Raw genomic sequence first — 21,488 nt, 5'->3', positions numbered from 1 at the left:
CTGCCCTGAGTAAAGCAGCAGGACAGCACATTGTGCATCCCCAGGGGGTCCTCCGTGGCCCTGGGAATGGGTGACACAGGGCAGGGTGAGATGGGATATTGGGAAGGAATCCTTCCCTGGGAGGGTGGGCAGGCCCTGGCACAGGTTGCCCAGAGAAGCTGTGGCTGCCCCTGGATCCCTGGAAGTGTCCACGGCCAGGCTGGATAAAAGGAGCAACCTGGGCTAGTGGAAGGTGTCCCTGCCCGTGGCAGGGGGTGGAATGAGATGGTCTTTAAGGTCCTTTCCAACCCAAACCATTCTGGGATTCCATGATTATCAGGGCCAAATGTCCTGCTTTCACCACCTACAGACAAGGTCATGTTGGCTTCTGGTGATCAGGATGAGCCCAAAAGAGCTGATAGGCTGGGAAACACCCAGCTTGGCTCATGTGGTAGAACACCCTCAGGAATTGTCTCCCAAGGTTTCACATGGGCCATGGAAGAGATGGGCAAAATCCCCGGCAAGGATCACAGACTATCCTGAGCTGGAAGGGACCCACCAGGATCATCCAGTCCAACCCCTGGCCCTGCACAGACACCCCAACAATCCCACCCTGTCCCTCAGGGCGTTGTCCAAACCCTCCTGGAGCTCTGGCAGCCTTGGGGCTGTGCCCACTGCCCTGGGGAGCCTGTTCAGTGCCAGCCACCCTCTGGGGGAAGAACCTTTCCCTGAGATCCAACCCAAAGGCAGGGTGTTCCCGAGCTCAGGCCCTGCCTGGCTGGGCTCCAGCTCCACACGTGCCTGCGGACACTGCTCAGGAATTACACACTTCATCTTCTGTCATCTCCTCCCCCTGGAGGAAGCAAGGCTCTAAATTGAATTATCACAAAGAAATCAATTCCAGATCAAACCTCTGTGAAATTATAATTGCTTTAATGATCTGCAGGCTGGAATAGACAGGGCCCAGGGAAAGCATCACACGCTCTCCCTCTTCAGTTCACAAAGCTCCTCTAGGAATCAGCCTTTGTTCACAGGGAGCATTAGTGTTTTCTAATTATGTATTAATTTAATCTACTATTAATTTTCAATTATTGTTATTACACAGGAACTTCCTATTTCCCAAATGTGACTGCTGTGGAAGATGCTGAATTGCAAACAGCTCTGTGGTGAGCTGACAGGCAGCAGCTTAGCCTTTAAAAGGGGAAAAAAAAAAATCCCCATCTTTAACAACCAATTTTGATGAAGACATTCCAAGCAAACAAAAATATATATTAAAAAAAAAAAAAAAAGACACACACAAACCTTTCTGACTCATCTGAAAACGCTCCCAGCAGCCTGTTTAGCCTAAAGGCTTAAATCACTCAGGTACAGCGTGTCTGTGGAGATTTTCATTAGAATTGACATTTTGACAACTGCAAAAAAACTCTACAACAACCCCACTCACAACATGATGGGCAATTTAAAAATAATTATCAACCACAGGGCAAAGACACCCAGGGAAATGAAGTTTCACCAAGCTCTCTCCTCCTTGAAGATGAGGGTGAATATGATTTTAAAGAAAATAATCAACTCTTCTTCCTCGATTAATTGTAGATGCCAAAATAGCTCTGGATTTTCAGCATCAGCAGGAGCAGAAGGGACACAGCTTTGAGCAGAGCTGGTCTGGGTGGACACACAAGTGTCTGTGAATGTGGAGGGATTTAATTCTTGGATTTCACATTCCACAGACTCTGTTCCTCGGGAAGCTGCCGGTGCTGAGCGGGGCCCTCTTCCCTGTGGAGAAGATCCCAGGTGCCCAAGGGAAGAGGAGGCACCTGGGGAACTCAGCACACGTCAAACCCCGTCGGTTTGGTTGGTCCTGCCTTTTCCAGGGATGCTGGGGATGAGGCTTCCAGAGGGGAATGCAGAATTCCTGCTCATGGACTCGGGGCCAACCTGCACTGGCTTGGCAGACGATCCTCAAATTTTCCATAAACAGCCAGAGTCTCATCCAAGAACTAGTGAGAGGCATTCCAAAGGCTTCAACAGCTTTGGAGCAGAGGGACTCACACCCTTCCAGCGCATTCCAAACAAGGGATTAAATAATCCTGTGAAATAAAGGCTTGGGAAGTGCCGTTGCCTCTGCTGGTCCAACAGTGGGCAGGATGGCACTATCCCAGCAGAGACCAAGGAGCACCAGAGGGACAAGCAGAGCCCCTGCCAGGGCTGGGCTGCACAAACCCCATGGAAAAGCTGCCCCACAGCCCTGGGTGCCCAGCCTGGCACATCATCTCTGGGCTCCCTTTGCTGTCCCAGAGCTGGGAGCAGCCTCTCGCAGCCCAGGGAGGTGACAAAACCGGTAACCCCACAAGTTTTGGGCACATGGAACACCCCAGAAGTCTGGAGTTATCCAACCCCCTGAAATACATGGGCTGACACCACAGGGAAACCTTTGGACAAGTCTGCAGAGGAGGAAGAACAGGGGAAACCTGATTTTGTTTGCAGGAATAATAAAGCATTGAGGCTTCCTCCTGGGGTCAAGAAGGTTTCTTTTGAGCTGTGTGGTCCAGGTCTACTGCCTGCCAAAATCCTTGCCCCACAAAAGCCCTATTTATCACAGAACTCCATTCTTCTACTAATGTATATCAAAGCAGTGCAGTGAAACCTGAAGAATTACTCCCAATTCACCCCAGGGTATCAGCAAACCAAGTTCACCTCATCAGCTGTGAAAGTGTTTCGGCATAAAAAAGACACACAGTGAAAAACATCTTCTCATTCCTCGTCCTGTGTAACATCCCTGGCTCCCCACAGCAGCAGGACCTGACAGCAGCTGAGGTGGGCTCTGCCAGGAGGTCTCAGCCCCTTGGGGGTGGGCACAGGGCTCCCCAACATCTAAAACACACCCAGGGCAAGTGGAAGAGCAGTGCAGGGATCACAGCCTGCCCACGGTGCAGGCAAGGGATGGAGAGCACAGAGTCCCCCTGGGATACCAGGAGTTCTTGTCCAGCCACTCCAGCACATCAGAGAGAGGCAAGGGACACATCTGGTCTCGAGAGTGCTCTGCCACAGCAAAGAGATGCCACCATAAAGATCAGGAACTTGGCAAGTTTTGAAGACAAACTGGACTGTCAGAGAGATAAAGGCAACAACTCAGGACATCTTCAAAAACCAGCACCTTCCAGGGCCTAAAGGGGCTCCAAGAGAGCTGGAGAGGGACTGGGGACAAGGGATGGAGGGACAGGACAAGGGGCAATGAATTTCCATGGAAAGAAAGTAGGTTTGGATTAGATATCAAAGAGAAATCCTTCCCTGTGAGGGTGGGCAGGCCCTGGCACAGGTTGCCCAGAGAAGCTGTGGCTGCCCCATCCCTGGAAGTGTCCAAGGCCAGGTTGGACAGGGCTTGGAGCAACCTGGGCTGGTGGAAGGTGCCCCTGCCCGTGGCAGGGGGTGGAATGGGATGATCTTTAAGGTCCCTTGCAAACCAAACCATCCTGTGATCCTCTCATGGCCAGCACAGCCAAATCCAACTGGGAGCAGGGATATTCACTTCACACCAAAGCACAGACACACGTTGGTCCTGCAGAGTCCATGGCTGAGGATGCACCTCCACCACACCCCAAAGCTCCTCAAACTCTAGTTAGGAATTTTTTAATATCTCCCATCATCGTTTTCCCTTTACTGCCTTTCCAGGATCATTGCCAGTAAACAAGGATATAGAAATTAAAAAAAGCCCACACAAGAGAGGAGCCAGAAGGAACCTCAAGGATTTCATTGGCTTTTTGGGGCCTAATCCAGAATATAATTAAAAAAGGAGAAATTCCCAGGCCTTCACCAGGTGCAAAGGTGCAGCACAGCATTTTTAGAGAGACCAGCAGGAACCTGGAATTGCAAGAAGTTTTGGCAGTGTTTATTAGTGGGTTCTCGACCCTTGGGGCTCCCAAGGTCAAGCAAGGTGAAATCCTGAGGGTTTTGAGGGTTTTTTTCCCCCCCCATCCCAAGCCTGCTGCTGACCATCCTGCTGAAATAGCTGCAAGAATAAATCTCGAAAACAACATCCCTGGAGAAGTTCAGGCAGCAAAAGGCAGAGAGGAAAGAAAAGTGCAACACTCAAAAAAATAACACGGGATTTGAAATCATGAGACCACTTGGTATTTGGGGGAAATTTATCTTGGGACAGAAAAAGGGTAACAAAAGCCAGCAAGAATGTTGTGATGTGTCTGTGGAGAGCAGAGGTTTAATGAAAGGTATTTTAGTCAGGGAATACCACAAATAGGAAAAATGGTCTTCTGATTCAACTTTTTAGCTGGTTGTGCCAATTTATTACCTGGAAGAGTATGAAATTCCACCCAAGGGAAATGTGAAATAGTGACAGGTCAGTCCAGATGTGCAGAGCTCCTGCTGAAGGATCACACCTGACTTCTGAGCCCTCCTCAGTTTACACCACTCAGCCACCAGGAAACCATCCCGTGAAACCATCACCTCCCCCCTTTCCAAGGCATAAAATGTCACTTTTCTCATCTCCTGAGCCCCTTTCCAGTGAGGGCAGGGTGCCATACACAGCCACCAGCACTGACAGCTCCAGCCTGCGCTGGGGGAGCTCCTTTCTGTCCCTGTAACGTGGATAAACAGAAAGTTTGGTCAAATTGCTCAGGCTGGTGGGGTGGTTTGCCTTCCTTTAAACCAACTAACTCATGCTAATCTGCAGCTAAATCCCACCATCCCAGAGGCACTGCTGACATCAGCCAGGAAATAATTCCCATTCCAAGGGACAGATCAGATCCCACTGACAGCATCCAGTGTCACATTCTTGTCTCAGGGAGTCCCAGGCTCTGCTGATCACACAGGAGGCACCTTGTTTGGAGCATTATTTCAAGGCTGGTCAGATCTGAGCTGCTCACAGAGGACCAGGCTGGGCTTCCCAGTGTCATGTTTTATACATGGCCCAGCACTGCAGCTCCTGGAGCTTTAAGAAGAGTTATTGTTTATAGATGTGGGATTTTAATAAACTGCAGCAAGCAGGGGATGCAGGATTCCCAGCCCTTGTGGCACTCCCAGGTGACTGAAGATCAAAATAATCCGTGTGTGCATGGAGGCAAATCAAAGAACACCCTTGGTGGCAGCAGAGGGGATGGCAGAGCAACAGCACTGCCCACCCTGCACCAGGGATCAACTTCTGGGGGTTTATTATAGGATATTCTGTGATTCTGAGCTGGAAGGACCATCCACAAGGACCATCCAGTCCAACTCCTGGCCCTGCACAGACACCCCAACAACCCCAGCCTGTCCCTCAGAGCGTTGTCCAAACCCTCCTGGAGCTCTGGCAGCCTTGGGGCTGTGCCCACTGCCCTGGGGAGCCTGTTCAGTGCCCAACCACCCTCTGGGGGAAGAACCTTTCCCTGAGATCCAACCTGAGCCTGCCCTGACACAGCTCCAGCCATTCCCTGGGTGCTGTCACTGCTCACAGAGAGCAGAGATGGAGCTGCCCCTCAGGAGGAAGCTGTGGACAGTGTGAGCTCTCCCCTCAGCCTCCTCCTCTCCGGGGTGAACAAACCAAGTGTTTTTTTACACAAGTTAACGGGGACAACCTCACTGAACTCGGCCCAGGAAGGTTTGCTCCTGAATCAGCACCAGGGAGGTGTTGAGGTCCAGTGGAAAAGCTCTCCAGGCAGGAGGGGTGTGGAGCCCAACCCAGAGGGAGCCTCAGGGGCAGTTTCATCCCAGATCCCACCCAGCCTTGCCTGATTTGAATAAGGAGCATGTAGACAGAAAATAACTGCAGAAGGTTGATAAATTGCTCTCACAAACGGGCTGGAGGCTCTCAGGGTGGCTGGCAGGGGCAGAGACACAGGTTGGTAGACTTTTGACAGTCCTGGGACCTCTCTGGCCCTCGTGGCTCTTCCTGAGATGTCCTACTTGTTTGTCATGGAAATTATTCCAATGGCTCAAGGAGAGGACTGATTTAATTGTGGCTGTAAGGAGGGAGAGAACAAACAGGCTGCTGGGAGAAGCTTCCTAGTCCTGGTGAATGCACAGGCCCACCAAAAATCCTCTTGGCCTCCAAACTCTCAGGAGGGAAACCTCAAAGCACCTGAGCTCAGCCCATCTTCTCCCATCCAACTCTTGAGTTTACATCAAATCAATAAAGGCTTTGTCAAGCCTGAGAGGCTCAGCCAGGCACTCCCCTGAAGCACAAACATCACCCAGACCTTTCTCCGAGGGACTTACTGCCATAAAAATGTTCAAGATCACTCGTTTTGACCAAAACAGTCACTTCACTTCTGATGTAAATGCAGGGCAAGGACCAGCATTCTTCCTCCCTCCCTCCCTTATATATTCTCCAAAAATAAGGAGTTTATACACTGGTTTTAAAATCAAACCAGGACAAAACTGCAAAATGCTTGAGTAACTCTCTTTGCTTCAGAACCAGAAAAGCTGAGAGACACCCAACAGCTCAGGGGACCCCAGTTCTGAGCTCACCATCACTCAGAGCACGGCACAATTTGTGCCCTGCTCTGCTCTCTGCCTGTTTTAAACCACCCCTGTCCCCACCCCACCTCCACTCACCTTCTGCCCAAAAAGGAGCTGAACAGATTTCCCAGTGGGATTCCTGACTCACCAGCACATTTTCCTTGTAAAGGTCAAAACAAATATGTTGTGACAACAGGGATTTTCATTAGTTTCCTCTTAAGTTTCAGTTGATCAGCAGGGATTTAAGAGATTGGTTGCACTCTGGAGCTTCCCTAACAAGGCACTGTTCATCCTGTTAGGGAAGAAGGGAAGGAGCAGCCACGGGAAACGTCATCCCTGGATTTCCTGCTGAGCACAGCAACAGAGCAATTAGCAAGGTGGTCTCTCCAGCAGGAAGATCTGTACTGAGGTGTCCTCACACCCTCCCCTTCACACATTTATGCACTGAGAACCAGGATTCCAGCTGGAATTCTCACAGAATAGGTCAGACAATTTCCAATTATTCCAATTTCCCTTCAAGTGCCCCAGCAGTGCTCTTTTCCATGCAACTTTGTGCAGCTCTACGAAGCCCAGAATCCATTTCCCCCCACTGGAAAGCTGCCTCAGCCCATTCCCAGACCAATGCTCCTAAACCCACGGATCAGCCACAGACAAATCAGCCTTGGCTGCTCCACCCACTCCCATTTACTGCTCAAATCACCAGGATCTGCTCACTGCTGAGAGATCCCAAAGTGCTGGAGGCTCATCCTGCTGCTTCAGTCCAGAACCTCCCATCCCATTTGAAGTCTCCTGGGAGGCTGGCAGTGCTCAGACCATTCCTCTGCTGAAGGAAGAGCTCTGGGTGATGCTCATCTGCAGATGTTGATCGTTTGCTATAGGAGGAGGTGGCAGGTGGAGCCCTTCTTCTATTTCAAAGGTTCCTAATAGACTTTTGGAGCAGGCAGAGAGGTTTTAATACTAGAAATGTATCTCTCAGCCTGCACTGGGTTGCATAAGGACATCCATATATCCATCCTATCTGCTCTGATCCCCCTCTGCCACTGCTTCAAACGTGGTCAATTCCAAGGTCATCTCAGCTAAGGGAAAATAAGCCAATTCCCTCTTCAGCTTTGAAATAAACCCCAGATCCTCTGTTCATCTGTTTCTAATGGATGCTTAGGGACCCATTTTCAAGTTTTGCCTCCATAAAGCTCCTTCTGTGAGAAACCAAGTTCTCACACCAGCACAGAACTTCAGGACTGGAGACAAGGAAAATCTTCAACACCTAAAATCCAGCCAAACTGGTTTAGGTCCCCAGCTTCATGGACTGCAATCAAACTAAGGAGACCAGAGGACCCTGAGGAGTGGGTAATTAGCAGGAACCATACCTTTGATCCCCACTAGTTTCAGCTCAGTAGAGCATCTTCCACAGGACCAAACACATCTGGATCTGAGGCCACATCCATGGAGCAAAGGGAGACAGCTGCTTTAAAAGGTGTTAGATCAGGTCCCTAAATGGCTTCTGGGCAAGACACATTGTCTGTTCTCGGCTCATTTTATCCTCCACCACTGCCAGAGTCAGGAGAGGTCAAGAAATACCAGAACAGGATTGGCTGGGGAGGAGGAGAGGGGAGGGAGAACCATTTGCATTTTAAGGAATACAGCAACAGAAACACGGGCTTGAGAGACTAGGAGACAGGCTTTTTAGTCAGAGCAAAGCAAGAGGCAGCTGCTGGAAGAAGGGCAGGGAAGCATTTAGTATTTCCAGCTGCAAGACTGATGTGATGTGACACCGCATCAACCCCGGGCACGCAGCTCAGATAAATCTTTCACCAATAAAGCTCACTGTGACAAACCTGAAGCACATGATAAGGCCAACAAACTTCACCTGCACACGCAGCCCCCTCTGGGGTCCTGCCTCAGGACATTCCTGATGCAGCCAGCATGTGAATTTTGTGATCCTCCCTCGCTGGCTGCGGAGAGGAAACGCTGTCAAGTTTAGTCTTGGTAAAGAAGCAGCTCCACATGTGACCTACATAGAGCGCACAGATGTGAGGAGCCTCGCACACCACGCCACAGATTAGGGTTTGTGATGCAAAAAAAACATTAAACACCACCTGCTTTGCCTGGGAATGTGCAGGAACAGGAGGCAGCTGTGCACAGGAGTGCTGCACCAGGATCCAGAGGGCACTTGGAGCAGCATGCCCGTCTTTTTGTTTAAATACCCTTTCCAAGGTTGCCCAGGGAGGTTGTGGACCTCCCATCCCTGGAAGTGTTCAAGTTCAGGCTGGGCAGCAACCTGGCCCAGGGTGAAACAAGATGGTCTTTAAGGTCCCTTCCGACCCAAACTAATGTAGGATTCTGTGATTTTCAAGATTAAGACCCAGCTTTTGTTATCAGGCCTGTAACCTTGGGGAGAAGTGTGAAGGACTGACATCTGCCCCACCACCAGCACCACTGCAAACAGCCTCATTTCAAACAAGCTGCACACTCCTGCAGCAGCCAGGTGGCCTGTCAAAAGCCCAGGTCCATTTGGACAGGTTGGGGTTGGTCTCTTCTCCCAGGTACCAAGTGACAGGATGAAAGGAAACAGCCTCAAGTTGCACCAGGAGGGGTTTAGGTTGGATGCTGGGGAAAATTTCTTCCTTTGAAAGGGGGGTCAGGCACAGAACAGGTTGCCCAGGGCAGTGGTGGAGTCACCATCCCTGGAAGTGCTCAAAAAACGTGCGGATGTGGCACCTGGGGACACAGGTTAGTGGTGAACACGGTGATGGGTTAATGGCTGGACTTGATGATCTTAAAGGCCTTCTCCAACCTCAATGACAAGAAAACCCCACAGTTCAACCCTGAGACAAAAAAAAAAGCAGGAAAATCAGTGGATGCAGCAATAGGAAACAAAATCCAGGCGCTCCAGGAAGGTGCTCAGAGAGGGGTCATCTCCTCCCAAGCCATCACACCAAGCCTTGCAAAAACGGCTGCTATGTGGCTGCTCCGAGGTGAGGATCACATGCCAGGCATTCCCCAGAGTCCAGTCCCTCTGGGAACATCAGCTGTGACAGGGTAAAGCCCCCTGGAATGGGATGGGAATGGCAGGGAATGGCAGCAGGGGCCGTCACCCCCCTCAGCCACGGGTCAGGGCTCTGCAGGCAGGTCTGGAGGGAGGAGAGAGCGCAGGGAACCCACGTCACAGAGTGGGAACCGGGAGCCCTGGCCTTATTCCCAGCTCTGCTGCTGCCCAAGGTCAGGCCCAGTCAGTCACATGCCCTCCTACCTGTTATATATTTAGAGCTGAAACTCCAGAGACACGAGTGCTGCTCACCAGCTGCGAGCTCAGAGCTCCAGCACCGTCACGCTGCAAGGAGAAGTGTCAGGATGGGCTAGAAAGTCCTCCAGGTTGTTCATACTTGTTAAAAAACAGATTTTTTTATTTTATTTTATTTTTTTTTTTCAGGGAGAGGACAAAAAGCAGGGTGGGAAGACTTAGCAATACCTCCTGATCACCTTTAGTCTAACTAGAAAACTTCCAACAGACAAAATTCAAGGGATAAACAAGAATTCAGGGAAATTATGACAGGGACAGGGTGGGATTGTTGGGGTGTCCTGTTCAGGGCCAGAGCTGGACTGGGTGATCCTTGTGGGTCCCTTCCATCTCAGGGTATTTTATATTTCTAATAAACTAAATTAATGGGTTTGTATCAATTTTACCACCTGCCAGAGATTCCACTTGCTCATGACTGTGAGGCTCTGAAAGGGAAATAAAAAGTTGACAAACTTCAGGGTAAAAAAAAAAAAACCACCTCCAACCTCCTTGCTTGGTTTGATCTGGAAATTTATGGAGCAGCCCCCCAGCTGCACCAACCCTCACTCCCTGCATTTGGGGACGAGCACCTGCTCAGCCTGAGCAGCCTCCTAAAACTGTGGTTCAGCCTCTTTTTTGGGACCTGGGGAGAAAAGGCTTTGTGTAAACATGCAATATTTACTCCCCAACACGCTGCAGTTTGGCAACCCAGCTGTGCAGACTTGGGGCCAGCCATAAATTACCCACATGACTGAGTGGGTAAAAGCCTCTGACTTGCTCAGCCAGAATCCCGTGCATCGATACGTCTCAACAAAAATACAGATGTTTATGCTACATATATTGCTAAAATCTACTTATTCTGAGGTCACAAACACTGATTTCCCCCCTCAAAGCAGGATTTGAAAAGGCACAAACCATCAGCACACAGAACTGGTGAGAGGGAATCTGCAAATTGAACATCAGGAGGAGACTGGAACTAGATGAGCTTTAAGGTCCCTTTCACCCCAAAGCAGTCTGGGATTCTATGATATGGTAAATGATAATAAAAGCAATGAATGCAGACAGAGGCCAGCCTGGATCACAAATGCACACACAGCTCAGGCTGCTGCACCCCCTTCACCGAGCACAGCTCTGCATCCCAAGCTCTCTAGGACCTCTTGTCACCAGGCACAGGGATCATTGTGCACCTAAATAACTAATCAGTGATGTTCTGCCTTCCAGGTCAGCTTGGGGAAGAGGTCAGTGGGAGCTGCCACCGTCAAAGTGTCCACAAAAAGAAGTCTGTGCATAAAGCAGCACCAGAAACGCTCTACATATGGTTTATTAAACCTTCCTTCCTGCTCAGCTGTAGCTCCTGGGCTTTTCTGTGCTGAATTAGCCACCTCTGCTTGTTTTACACAGAATAAATGTTCTGCTGTTATGGGGGGTTTTCCCCCCAGATCTCAGTGCTCAGATGGGAAAAGAAGAAAGAGATCCAAAGTTTCTTTTTCCAGCAGCTGCCAGTGCCAGGCATCAGCATCACCACACACCCCTCCCAGCCCTTCCCTGGGGAGCAGAGAGAACAAAAGATCCCCCTGCTGCAACAAAGGGGAGAGAAAGTCATCTTTCAACCAGGATCCTGCTCCCCAAATGGAGCACTGGTAGATTCTGCCTCGAAATTAAGTCACCCTTTGGCTTTTATCTTTCCTGGAATCCCTGCTGCTCTGCAGACTGGGCTGGAAGGCAGATCTGGGAGAACTGGGAGCAAACCCGGGAGCAGCTGATTTCTCCTTGGGCCAGGAGAGCTTTAATTCTCCCAGACCATCCACACAGCCCGTTCATTTAGGGGAAAAGAGGTAATTTAAAATCTCTTTCCTAATGTCTGCTGGCAGAACACAGATGAGGGACTGTAAGAGGTGATCAATATTTAAGCCCATCATCAAAGCGATTTGGGGGAGCTGCTGAAGATGAACAGGCAATTGGGGCCCAGGAGCCAGAGGAGAAGCTGACAGAGAAATTGCTTTCTTTTTCCAAGGCAAACAGAAGGCAAGTGATGGCTCAGTTCAGAGAGGCTGCGCTCGCTCCTCTCCTCACACCAGCAGGGCCAGAGCCCAAATTTAATTTCTCCCTCACAACAACTTTAATTAAAACCATCTAAGCCCTTCCTGCCTCTCTCCTGCCACGAGGTGTGGTTGTGCTCACAGGAGGCATTAACAAAGCCCTGTTTATCACCGTGCCCTCCCTGGAAATGCTGTTTGTGCTGCAGTCAAAGGGCTGGGGAGCTCCACTGCAGGAGGGACTGGGCTCCTCCTGAGGAGGAAAACACACAAAGCCCACCTTTGATGTGGAGTCACTGCCCGTGTGCTGGAGATGCTCCACAGCACAATCCATCCAGGGGATTTTACCATGGCAAGTTTTTCTTGGTCATCACCAAGATGCCACCAGGGGTAAAGGATGGGCAGGGGCTACAGGAGGAGAGCTGGAGCAAGGATTTTTCGGTAGTTTTATAAGTCATGTGGGGAGGTCTGTCCTGAACATGGGTACCAGGTTAAGGGAGAACATGAGACCCTCTGGGGTCCCCAGCACAGGAAGGACGTGGAGCTGCTGGAGTGAGTCCAGAGGAGGCCACAAAGATGCTCCAAGGGCTGGAGCCCCTCTGCTCTGGAGCCAGGCTGGGAGAGCTGGGGGTGTCACCTGGAAAAGAGAAGGATCCAGGGAGACCTGAGAGCTCCTTCCAGGGCCTAAAGGGGCTCCAAGAGAACTGGAGAGGGACTTTGGACACGGGATGGAGGGACAGGGCAAGGGGAATGAAAGCTGAAAACAAAGTAGGTTTAGATTGGGTATTAGGAAGAAATGCTTCTTTCTGAGGGTGGGGAGGCCCTGGCACAGAGTGCCCAGAGAAGCTGTGGCTGCCCCTGGATCCCTGGAAGTGTCCAAGGCCAGGTTGGACAGGGCTTGGAGCAAACTGGGGCTAGTAGAAGGTGTCCCTGCTCATGGCAGGGGGTGGGACAAGATGAGCTTTAAGGTCCCTCCCAAACCATTCTGTGATTCCTAAAAATCCAAAGAGGTTTTACTCACCTCTTGAAATGTGTGTTGAACTTTGGAGCAAAAGTTAAAAAATGTAAATAATAAAAAAATTAACCTTAAGTTACTAGAGGAGCCCAAGAGGATTTTTGCAGATCTTGTAGCTCTTACCACTCCAGAGTTCCAGAAGCTGTCAGACCTCCAAGCATTGCAGGTTGCTGCAGTACCTGCAGTCACAGGTAACACCTGTTTTACGAGCAGATCCAGCTCCAGGGACAGAAACCAGGAGCTGTTGAACCGCCAAGTGCTGTCCCTCAGCAGGAACACACCCAGTCAGGCCAGGCAGCACCACCAGCTCTGCAACCTCTGTCCCAGACAGAGCAACCACAGAAGGTTTTCTAGATTTCAAAAAACAGTTAAGTTTGAGCAGCAGCCACCTGCAACCTGCTACACCTGGGCCACATCTCAGGCCAGAGAAATCACCTCGGAGTCCTGGCAAGTCTAGGAGCAGCTGAAGGGCAATTGAAAGGCACCACAGACACTGAGGACACCAAGAGAGCTGACTGTCACAGCACAGCCACAGCAGCAGCTGTCCCCGTGAAGCTGCACGTGGTTGAGGTCCAAATCTCTTCACTGGAGCACCAAATCATCCCTATTTCTTCAAGGCTGGGCTTCATCCACAAGTTGGGTTGAAGCCCTCTGTGCCTGTGCAGGAGAGCTGACAGAGCCAGCGCTCCCCACGTCCTTCTAAAGGAACCATTTCTCCCAGAAACGCTCCCTAGACACTTGTCCAAAAAAACCCAGTTTGCTAAAGAAAGACAGAAGGAAAGCACAAGATTTAGACTAATAAAGACACCAAGAGGCCAGGTGGGGAAGATCTGCAACCACCTTCTCTGTCCCCCTCGTGTCCTTTGCCAGCCTAGTCCCGAACTCAGAATTCACACATTAAAATGAGCAGCAGGGATTCCAGATGAGTCTCCAATGCCACCATTCCCACACCACCTTCTCCTGCACAAACTGGCTGTGCCACTGCCATGTTCAAGTGCCAGCAGGCAGACCCCCAGCTGAAGGATGTTCTCCCTCCAGGGAAGGTGGGACACAGCAGGAGCCACTTAATCCTGCCACAGCAGGAGAAGGAGCTGCACTGCCTCGGTTATTGCTCCTGCTCATACATTTAACCTGCCCATTCTTTTTCTGCTTGTAGTAGCAATCAGAAAATGAGTTCACATTTATCCCCACTGTGGCTGTGTTTGGTGCAATTTAAGCCGCTTGCAAAAGCATCAGATAAAGCTGTGGCTCTTCTCAGCACCTTTTGTTTGGTACCATCACTCAGCACATCGAGGTGATGCTGCAGACATCACCTGGGAACCACTGAATTCACACACACACAGCCCAGGGGTGTTGTTCATCTATTTACCTCAGTCTTGTTAGGGGGAAAAAAAAAAAATCAACCTGGCATTATGTTCTCTATTTTAAAACCAGACTTTTTTGGAACAAATAAAAAAAGGACAGTTGGGCAGCATCACCAGCCAAGTCTGTGGATGTTCAGTAAAGGAAATCCTCTGCTGCAGGTGCAGAGATGCTGCTGGCACAGAGCTGGGCATCCTGCTGGGCACACCCTGCCGTGCAGCTCCAGCAGCAGAGGAGAAGCAAAAGCTCAGAAGGCCTTAAATCAATCAGGGACCTGCCCTGCAAAGGCAAGGCCAAGTCTTGCCTCAGAGGCTCCTCCCCAGCACAACTTGCTCTACATCAGGATTTGGTTGCAACATTTGCTTTAAAAAAATAAACTATCATGATTGTGAGGTGCCAGTGTGAGACCTGCAGGATCCATCTGCTTGGAAAGCAGCTCAGCAGGTCCCCCTCTCAGTAAGAGAGGGTCCATCCACTCTTCCAGCTCCTCGTGTTGGGCAATACAGGCAGCAGAACAAACAGGATTGTTTGTGTGCGACAGTGTTAGACGTGAGCCAAAAACATGACTCACACTGCCCTTATAGCCCTTCCCAGGTTATCCAGGGCCATGCCAGGACAAGGAGGCAGCTGGTTCCCAGGGCGAGGTGAGCCCCAGGGACACCTCCTGCCCAGGTGACGCAGCTCTGGGCACTAACGCAGCCAGCGCTGCTTTGAGATGGTCACGTTTTAAAACGGACAGACTAAAACTGTTCTCATCTTATTCAAGACAAAGAAGTCTTTACAGCACTCCCAGGATTTCACCTCTCTAACAAGGAGGACCTGGCTGGCAGCTCACCCCAGCACAGATTGCAGGCAACACACTTTTCCACATCCATGCTCCAGCATCATCTGCTCCATCCTGCCCAGTATCTGCCAGCTCGGGCTCTGCAGAACCAGCTCCTCCTGTTTGCCCAACAGCCTGGCAACCCCAGGATACTCCTTCTGATCGTTTTAAGCTGCAAGAAACATGAGAAGCCCCAAGAAAAGCTTTAGATTCACTGTGTGCACGCAGGCTTGTCTCTTTGCAAGCCAAGGATTGCCTGAGACATGCCAAGGGAAACAGCCTTTGCTCATGGTTACAAGCCTTGGCTTTGATAGTTCCAGCATCTTAAATCTTAAAAACCGGACACAGACCGACGTAAATTCGGCAGAACACCCACCTAAGTCAATCCCTGCCCCGGTGTCACCTCAATTCTGCCTTTTATAAAGCACACACAATTAATTTTATATTGGAGATGGAGCCAGCAGACACCTGACCTTCTAATTAAACACACACTTCCAGGTTAGACCCCGCTGTGTGATGTTACTTGAATTAAACAGGTACACCAGGACTGGTGGCAAACACAAAAATAGCCCCAGTTCTCACAGCGCAGGGGAAGGCAGAGCATTCTGTGCACAACAGCAAAATCAACTTAATCACAAATGACAACTTCTGAAAGCCTTTACTTTGGATTCATCCTTGGCATTTTTCTAGGCCAGCTTGAAAACAAAAGCTTTGTCCTCTTAAAATGCAATTGCCTGAGGCACCTCTAAAAAAAGTGACATAACTCAGGTTTGAAAAATGCCTCCTGGGTTTCAGATCCTCCTAAGAGCCTCTTTACTATTCAGCTTGATTCAGATTACCCAGATCAGCATGAACTCTGCAGATTTAGCCCCAGCTACCAGCACAGGTATAAAAAGCACACATTTAGGATTATTTTTTAAAACTGTATGATTAAAGCTCTACAGTTACAAAAAAAAAGAACTTGTTATTGATCTGAATGGTTCCTCCCTCCCGTTTCTCCAGCAGGTTTATAAACACTCTCTGATGACAGTTCATTCTGAATTTCACTCTGTTCAGCTTGTTCAGATATTTTTTTCTAGCCTGTTTTTCTTGCTGGGCGTTTTCAACCTTTCCATCACAAACCTCAAGCTGTGAGAAGAATGAGTGACTTGTTTTGGAATCAAAACTTGAGCCTAAAATTTGATTCCTATTTCTTCTCCCCTCCACAAACCTACTTTATTTCAGTAATTCTGCAAGCAGTGCCTTGGTGCTTTTGCAAATCCAGGAGCACAGCCCTGTGCCAGGCAAGGCAGGGACTTCATGGGAGGGGGCAAGGAAGGAAAAGCTGCAATTCTCCCAGACAGACACAGCTCCTTCCACTGCCTGTAATTAACACCTTGGATAACTCCACAGCACCTTCAGCATATCACAGATTTTTATAGCCATAAGCCATTTTTTTGGGGCAGATGGAAGTTTACTTCTCTGTTGAAAACTCCTTATTCAGCCACCGACAATTCAAATCAAAAGAAGTTCTGTTGCTTTTATCGAATAATTTGGGACAAGGAGAGCTGAAAGCTCTCTTGGGGATGGGAACATATTAAGAGTCTTCTTTTTCTGAATGATCAAGTCTCATCACTTACTCCACATAAACTGTTCTCTGTCAAGAGCTTTAATCCTCCCTTTTCAATCCCTAAATAAAACATCCTTCCAGAACTCGCTGTCTGTTATCTGCCTTTTCTAAAGAAAGTGGTTCTTAAGAGGCCCACCTTGGTCTGCTTTGCCATTCCCCTGAAATCTGTCAAGATAATACTGGAGATGGAAGTAAAACCCCAGCAATGCTCCAGGGCTCAGTGAACTGATGGAGTGTGGCTGCACACCCACCCCTCCTGGAGGAAGGTTTCACACATGGCCAAGCGCTCACTGAGGACGAGAGTCACAAAAAGGCTTCCAGGACCGCGAGCAATAAACCTGGCGACAATTGTCACCAAGGGTCACACCGCTGTGGCTCAGCCTGGGTTTTGCTCATGGCACAGGTTCTTTACCTCCCCAGAACCCGCAGTTCTTCCATTTACACCCCATCACTGCATGCTCCTCATGCTGGAGCTCTGCTTCGCTTGGAAACCAAGCTCCTTCCCTGTCCTTTAGAAGAAAATCATGTCAAGAGCCCAAATCCCAACAAACTGCAGAATAAAGGACAGGGCAAAACGAAAGGGAAAGCACCATCTCCCCCCTAACTGCCAAAGGGAGACCAAGAGTGGAGGCTCCTGTGGAAGAACACAGCCCTTCTCCTCCTCCCAACAGGGACAACCAGGAGGGTCCTGTGACACAGACCACCCCTTCCACACCGTGACAGCTCCTCTGATGACACAGCCAAAGAAAACAGGATCCGCCTGGGCGCTGGGATCCACAGCACATGCCAGGCTGAAGGCTTGTGCTGCCCCTGCCAGCTTGGGGAGAGCCAGCAGCGCTGCCACCCCGGCTCCCTCAGTGCCCAGCCAACGTTGGCACCAGCCATCGCTCACCCTGGTATTTGTGGGCAGGGGAAAGACAACTATTTCCTTAATATGAAATAAGAGAGTCTTGTTTTTTCTGGCCTTAAAAGTAAGTCCAAGTCAGTTGTGCTGCTATTGACTTCAGCCTCCTCAAAATCCCAAGAATCCAGAGACCTGAGCGGCGACTGGAGCGTGGGAAGGCCCCGGAGCCACAGCTCAGCGTGGGCTGGTTCCCAGCTCAGCCCCACAGCCCAGCCCTGCCCCACACCAAAGGCATCCAGAAATTATCCTCAGAAGTGGTGGAGTCATCATTCCTAGAGGGATTTAAAAGATGTGTAGATATGGCACTTGGGGACACGGGTTAGTGGTGGGCTTGGCAGTGCCGGGGGAACAGCTGGATTTGGTGATCTTGGAGAGCTTCTCCAACCTCAGTGATTCCAGGGCTCTATGCTGAAGCACTGCAGCAACCAGGGCTGAGCTGGGTCGTTCCTGCAGGTGGGTTCTTGCTCTTCAGGAGCAAGTCAGGAAAACAAAAGTGCACATCCACACTGTTCTCCATCCCGGCAGTTTGTGTCCCAGCCTTCGGGCTGTCTAACGAGAGGAATCAGTCGCTGGACACCCTCCCAAAGGCACAGCCAAATCTGACACTTTCACATCCACCAGAGCCGTTCTGGTGGAGCCGGGACTAAGACCTGGAGTTTCACACATCACCCCAAATCCCAGAATCATTTAGGGTTGGAAAAGATCTCCCAGACCATCAAGTCCAATCTCTGACCGAGTGTCCCCATGCCCACTAAGCCGCATCGCCAAGTGCCACATCCATTCCTTTTTAATAATTCCAGGGATGATGACTCCGACACTTCCCAGGGGAGCCCCAACACAGATACCGACAGAAACCAGCAGCCTAAACATAATAATCCCTACAGCGAAGGCTCCGCAGGCTCCAGCAGCGCTCGCAGGCTCCGCACGGACCCGCGGGGAGCGGGACTGAGCCCGGGCACCACCCGCGCCGGTCGGGGCGGCTCATCCCGCCGCTCGGGCTCGATATTCCGCCTGTTTTATCCCTCTGCAGCCGCTCCCGGCCCCTCTCGCAAAGCCCCGGAGCATCTCCGGGTGGCAGGAGACACAAAGTAAGTCGCGACCGCGGACATCCCTCCCCGGCACCGCCGTCATCAGTGTGCGGGACCCGCGGGGCTCAGCCCCGGAGCCGCCCCCGGCCCCGGCCGGACGGGACCCACCGGCAGCCGCTCCCACGCCTTCTCCATCCCGCGGGCGCCGGCATCCCCGCGCTCCTCCCCGCCGCCCGCTAAACGCGCCTCAGGATGGGGGGGAAAACCGAGCCGAACACAAGAAAACAGGCGGAAGAAGAGAAAACTGAAAATGAAAATTAATCACTACACGCGGCGGTAATTCGCTGGCGGGGGGCGGGGAGGGGGGGACACCCGCGCTGCCAGCGGGACCGCACGGCAAGGAGCGCGGGGGAGCAGCCGGGGGACGGGACAGAGCACTCACCGGGCCGGCTCGGTGCCGGGATGCGGTGCGGGGGACGCGGCGCGGAGCGAGCGGAGCGGACGGAGGGCCCGGCCCGTCCCGCGTCGCCCGCGGGAGCCGCCGGCTCAGTGCCGCGCACCGCCCCGCACCGCGGCTCCTTCCCGCCGACCGTACCACGGCCCCGCGCCGGGGGGGGCGCGGGGCAGCGACGGAGAACGCCCGCACAGCCCCCGCCGCGCCCGCCGCGCCCCCGCGGCGCGTCCCGCACCGAGCGGTCTGTGCGGGGCCGTGCGGGGCCGGGCAGCGCCGGCGGGGCTCGGCGGGGGCAGCGCCGCGGATCCCGCGGTTCCCGATCCCTCCCGCTCGGCGGGCGGAGCGGTGGAAGAGTCCAGAGCGGGGAAGGGCCGGGCGGGGCCGGAGCGCGGGGATGCTCCGGGCGGCGGGTCCCGCTGCGGGTCCCGCTGCGGGGCTCTCGGCGGGTCCCGGGGCCGGTGACGGCGGGGCTCGGTCCCGCGGCGCGCCCCGGAGCTGCAGAGCAGCCGCTCGCACCGCTCGCACCGGCGCCGCTCGCGTTTTCCCTACCCCCGCTTCGCCGGAGCCGCAGCCGAAGTTCGCTCCCGCAGCGTCCCCGCGGAGCCGAGCGGGGGGTCCAGCCGCGGTGCTCACGGTGACAGAGCGATCCTCGGCTCTGCGCTCGCTCCTCCGCGCTCACCGGGAAGAGAACCGTTCTCTTGGGAATCTGATGTTTCCCGACCAGAATGAACGTGCAGCATTTCGTCACTCCATAAACGCGTGGGAAGCCTGCGCTAGGAGCGCTGGCACCGGGGGGACGGGCACAGGCAGAGGGGTTCAGGGAGTAGCGCGGGCACAGCATCCCTTGGAGGTGGCACACGCGTTCCAGAAGCTCCCGCGGGGCGGTCCCGGCTCACGGGAATGGTGTTCAGGTCACCGAGACATTTACTGCAAATAATTTGGTGCAACCGCTGTCTGAGGTGTGTTAGTGAACAGCAGGAGTGACCCATCACAGTGCACACAGTCATAAAATCATGGGATCACAGGATCAGTAAGGTTGGAAAAGCCCTCTAAGATCGTTGAGTCCAACTGTTCCCCCATCACTAAACCATGTCCCCAAGTGCCACATCCACACACCTTTTAAATCCCTCCAGGGTTGGTGACTCCACCACTGCCCTGGGCAGCTGTGCCAACACTGGACAACCTTTTCCACAAAGAATTTTTTTTTCCCATTACAACAGTTCTGGGATGAAAACCACAGCACAGATGATTAACTGACAATTGAGGCAGAGACAAATCCGCCTTGAAGTTTTCCCCACAGATCCCAGTAGAACTTTGATGGTGTTTAAGTGCTCAGTTACACAAAACTACCCATCCTGGGGGTTGTTCCTGGGGAGACTGGTGGGAGTGATGAGGTGCTCAGAAGATACCTCTGAAGGTTGGGTTGGTCACTCAGGTTTGGTTTCCCAGGATAAATTCCCCCTCAGAGTAGGGGAGGCAGGGCATCACAACAGTGCTGAGTTCAGGGTATCATATCCTGGGCAAGGCAGTCTCCTGGTTCCCTTCCAGAAGGAGGATCAAAGGGCCTCCAAATTCTAATTCCTATGGAGCTGTGCTACAGCATTTCAGAATCATTTAGTGATATTTTTCCAGTGTTGGGACATTCAGAGCTTTCACCAAAATTCTCCACCCACCAAAGCCCCAGGAATGTCTATAAATTTGTGCAACAGCAGGTGCTTCTCTTATTAGTCCAGAATTCAGTTTCCATCAAACCCTGATTTTCTTTAAAGTCTTATTTATTATTGCTTAAAAATCACTTGAAAGTCTACGGTTGGGAAGCAATACAAAAGCATCTTTCATTATTCATTAAGGACAAGTGATGCAGGGCTTTTGGAAGGGAATAGAAAGTACACAGACTTTTCTGCATTTAAAACAATTATTTCTTATTAATAACCCTGCAGAAAGGTGCCCCGTGGAGATGTGCAGTTTGGGTGTTTTGAAGTTAAGTCTCTTGATCACGAAAAGAATTTTTCTTCCCCTGTGACACTCCTCAGCAGAGATGCTGGGAAATGTTTTGCCATTTTTGTTTTCAAAAAAATATTTAGACTATTATTTTGGAGGTTGTCCCCTTCATGGGATGGAAAATAACACACTGATAGTGGTGGAGATCGAGACCTGTCATGAGAATAAAAAGCTGCAGCTATGGAGCAAACCTGCAGCGTGTTTGGGAAGAGGGATGGGGAGCCACAGGGTCCCTGGAGAGCTCAGGTTGGAAGGATCCCTGAGGATCTCATTTTGAGGTGCAGTTTGTCCCCTTCTCAGGTCATTGCTACGGATATTAGGACAGGTCTCAGGAAAAAACTCCTGAGGGGTCTTTCCCACTGTAAAGGGAGGTCTTGCCCCTTGTCACTGGCATGCAGGTAGAGTCCAACCCACCCCTGATCTCCCTGGAGCCCAGGTATCCAGCTGGTCTTTCACAGCTTTCCAAAGCCACCCCTCTGGGCTGTGATGCCCTGATTTGGATGCCGGGGTGCTGTGGGAGCCAAAGCCCTTGGCAGCACCAAGGCACCTGGGG

General features: G+C 51.5%; 1 protein-coding gene across 1 annotated transcript in view; it reads right to left on the bottom strand.

The window, feature by feature from the left end:
* Positions 1-19,051, bottom strand: part of RALY (RALY heterogeneous nuclear ribonucleoprotein) — a 107,643-nt gene extending 88,592 nt beyond the window's left edge. Inside the window, exon 1 of the mRNA XM_050314150.1 lies at positions 18,923-19,051. The gene's annotated coding sequence lies outside the window, so the exon portion shown is untranslated. The remainder of the gene's footprint in view (positions 1-18,922) is intronic.
* Positions 19,052-21,488: the final 2,437 nt, after the last annotated feature.

Source organism: Myiozetetes cayanensis, unplaced genomic scaffold (genome assembly GCF_022539395.1).
Source record: "Myiozetetes cayanensis isolate MyiCay16 unplaced genomic scaffold, myiCay2020 scf19, whole genome shotgun sequence".
Lineage (NCBI taxonomy): Eukaryota > Metazoa > Chordata > Aves > Passeriformes > Tyrannidae > Myiozetetes > Myiozetetes cayanensis.
This window is presented reverse-complemented; position numbering and strand designations above follow the sequence as displayed.